Consider the following 3,181-nt stretch of genomic DNA (forward strand, 5'->3'; position numbering starts at 1 on the left):
TCCTAATAGATGATGCTGTGAAAGTGCTGCACTCAATATGCCAGTAAATTTGGAAAACTCGGCAGTGGCCACAGGACTGGAAAAGGTCAGCTTTCATTCCAATCCCAAAGAAAGGCAATGTCAAAGAATGCTCAAACGACCGCACAATTGCCCTCATCTCACACGCTAGTAAAGTAATGCTCAGAATTCTCCAAGCCAGGCTTCAGCACTACATGAACCGTGAACTTCCAGATGTTCAAGCTGGTTTTAGAACAGACAGAGGAACCAGAGATCAAACTGCCACCATCTCCTGGATCATTGAAAAAGCAAGAGAGTTCCAGAAAAACATCTCTTTCTGCTTTATTGACTATGCCAAAGCCGTTGACTGTGTGGATCACAATAAACCGTGGAAAATACTGAAGGAGATGGGAATACCAGACCACCTGACCTGCCTCTTGAGAAACCTGTATGCAGGTCAGGAAGCAACAGTGAGAACTGGACATGGAACAACAGACTGATTCCAGATAGGAAAAGCAGTACGCCAAGGCTGTATATTGTCACCCTGCTTATTTAACTTATATGCAGAGTACATCATGAGAAACACTGGGCTGGAGGAAGCACAAGCTGGAAACAAGATTGCTGGGAGAAATATCAATCACCTCAGATATGCAGATGACACCACCCTTATGGCAGAAAGTGAAGAAGAACTAAAGAGCCTCTTGATGAAAGTCAAAGAGGAGAGTGAAAAAGTTGGCTTAAAGCTCACCATTCAGAACACTAAGATCATGGCATCCGGTCCCATCACTTCATAGGAAATAAATGGGGTCGATCAAATCAGTGGCTGACATTATTTTTCTGGGCTCCAAAATCACTGCAGATGGTGATTGCAGTCATGAAATTAAAAGACGCTTACTCCTTGGAAGGAAAGTTATGACCAAATTAGACAGCATATTAAAAAGCAGAGACATTACTTTGTCAACAAAGGTCCGTCTAGTCAAGGCTATGGTTTTTCCAGTGGTCATGCACGGATGTGAGAGTTGGACTATATTGGACTCTGTGGGAGAATGCGAGGGTGAGATGTTTCGAGAGAACAGCATTGAAACATGTGTATTATCTAGGGTGAAACAGATCACCAGCCCAGGCTGGATGCATGAGACAAGTGCTCGGGCCTGGTGCACTGGGAAGACCCAGAGGAATCTGGTGGAGAGGGAGGTGGGAGAGGGGATCGCGATGGGGAATACATGTAAATCCATGGCTGATTCATGTCAATGTATGACAAAAACCACTACAATATTGTAAAGTAATTAGTCTCCAACTAATAAAAATAAATGGAAAATAAAAAAATTAATAAAACTAATGGTCTGTACAACCTTCAAAAAAAAAAGGAAAGAAAGAAAGCTGAGCGGCCAGCCGCTGTCCCGCGCATCCTCGCGCGGCCGGCCTGGCGGGCGGAAGCGCCAGCTCACGGTGGGGCTGACGCGCGGAGCCGGCCGGCAGCAGCGCCACCATGCGCGCGGACCACCGCCGCATTCCCGGGCCCGAGGAGTCGCAGCCGCCGCAGCTGTACGCGGCCGGCGAGGGCGAGGCGCCGGCCCCTCGCGACCCGGCGCGGCTGCGGCCGGTGTACGCGCGCGCATGGCTGCTGAGCTAGGCTAAGGGTTCGGCCTACTTGGAGGCAGGGGGCCCCAAGGTGCTGTGCGCCGAGTTGGGCCCGCGCCAGGCCGAGGGCGGCGAGAGCGGCGGCTGCCTGGCCAGGGCGAGCTGCGAGGCCCCCGCGGCGCTGAGCGGCCGCCTGCTCTGCGACTTCCGCCGCGCGCCCTTCTCGGGCCGCCGGCGCCGTGTTGCGCCGGGCGGCGGCGAGGAGCGCGAGCTGGCTCTGGCGCTTCAGGAGGCGCTCGAGCCGGCCGTGCGCCTGGGCCGCTACCCGCGCGCGCAGCTCGAGGTGTCAGCGCTGCTGCTGGGGGACGGCGGCTCGGCGCTGGCCGCCCCGCTCACTGCCGCCGCGCTCGCCCTGGCAGACGCGTGCGTGGAGATGTACGACCTGGTGGTGGGCTGCGGCCTGAGCTGCGCGCCGGGGCCCGCGCTGCTGGAGGAGGAGCGCGCCGCCGCTGGCCTCACCGTGGCGCTCATGCCGGTGCTCAAGCAGGTGGCCGGGCTGCTGGGCAGCGGGGAGGGCGGCCTGACCGAGAGCTGGGCGGAGGCCGTGCCCCTGGGGTTCGAGGGCTGCCAGCGCCTCCATCCCGTTTTCCAGCAGTGCTTGGTGCGGGCCGCCCGCTGGAGGGGTCCCGCCGCGCCCCTCTGAGCCCAAGACCCGAGTAACGACGGACGCCGAGGACCGAGCCGCCGCTGCCGCCACAAGGACCCGCGCCGTCGGCCTGCAGACTGCGTGCGCCGAACTGCAGCTGAGAGCTGGGAGCACCGCAGAGGGTCTGCCGAGGCGTGCTCAGAATAGCCGTGTTGGAGCGATTCTTTCCAACTGCTTAGTTAAAGAAACCTTTCTAATTGAGTTGACTCCCAGCCACGACCCAGTTGAAGAAACCTGCCAGTGCATCTTGACTCCTAAGTTGGAAAGGACTTCCGCTGGACTCATCGGGAAACCTGGAGCTGTTGTCCTGCAAGGGATGGACCCTATGCAGGCCAGGCGGGGACTCTCTCCTGAATAACTGGGCTGCTTTTGAGAGCGGGAACAAGGGGGCTGTGCCTTCCACGTACATCTGAGCCTAAACAAAAACACTTATAATCGGAAACATTCTTCTGTCGTTTTTGGTACCGACTTTAATGAGTAAGGCTCTTCCGAGCTGGGGAGTGTGTTCTCAGGGCTTGGGCCAAGCATTATCTTTCATGTGTCCTGGTGTCGCCGGTCCACCAGCGAGACGGCACCTGAACTGCCAGGAGTGAGAGTTTCTGGATGCTGGAGATGGAGTCTGGCCATTCTGTAGGGCAGAGGGGTCTCTCTGACCACGAGGGTGGGCTCTGCCCTGAGTTGCTCCTGAGCCCTGCAGGACTGTGCTCAGGTCTGAATTGGCAAAAGGGCCGCCTGGGGTCCTCCCTGCACCAGCTTGGTGTGACCTGAGCGTGTGTGTCTCAGGGGCCTGCTCAGCTCTAGGAAAGGCTGGCTTGAGGCAGCTGAGAGACCAGAATGAGGCCTGGGGACCACACCAAGAACCCCTGACTGGGGGAAAAACCCAAACTTTATTTGCCC

General features: G+C 56.9%; 1 pseudogene; it reads left to right on the forward strand.

Moving 5' to 3' along the window:
- The first annotated feature begins 1,486 nt into the window (after positions 1-1,486).
- On the forward strand, positions 1,487-2,281 carry LOC122689640 (annotated as a pseudogene).
- The last annotated feature ends 900 nt before the right edge of the window (positions 2,282-3,181 follow it).

This window comes from Cervus elaphus, chromosome X (genome assembly GCF_910594005.1).
Source record: "Cervus elaphus chromosome X, mCerEla1.1, whole genome shotgun sequence".
NCBI lineage: Eukaryota > Metazoa > Chordata > Mammalia > Artiodactyla > Cervidae > Cervus > Cervus elaphus.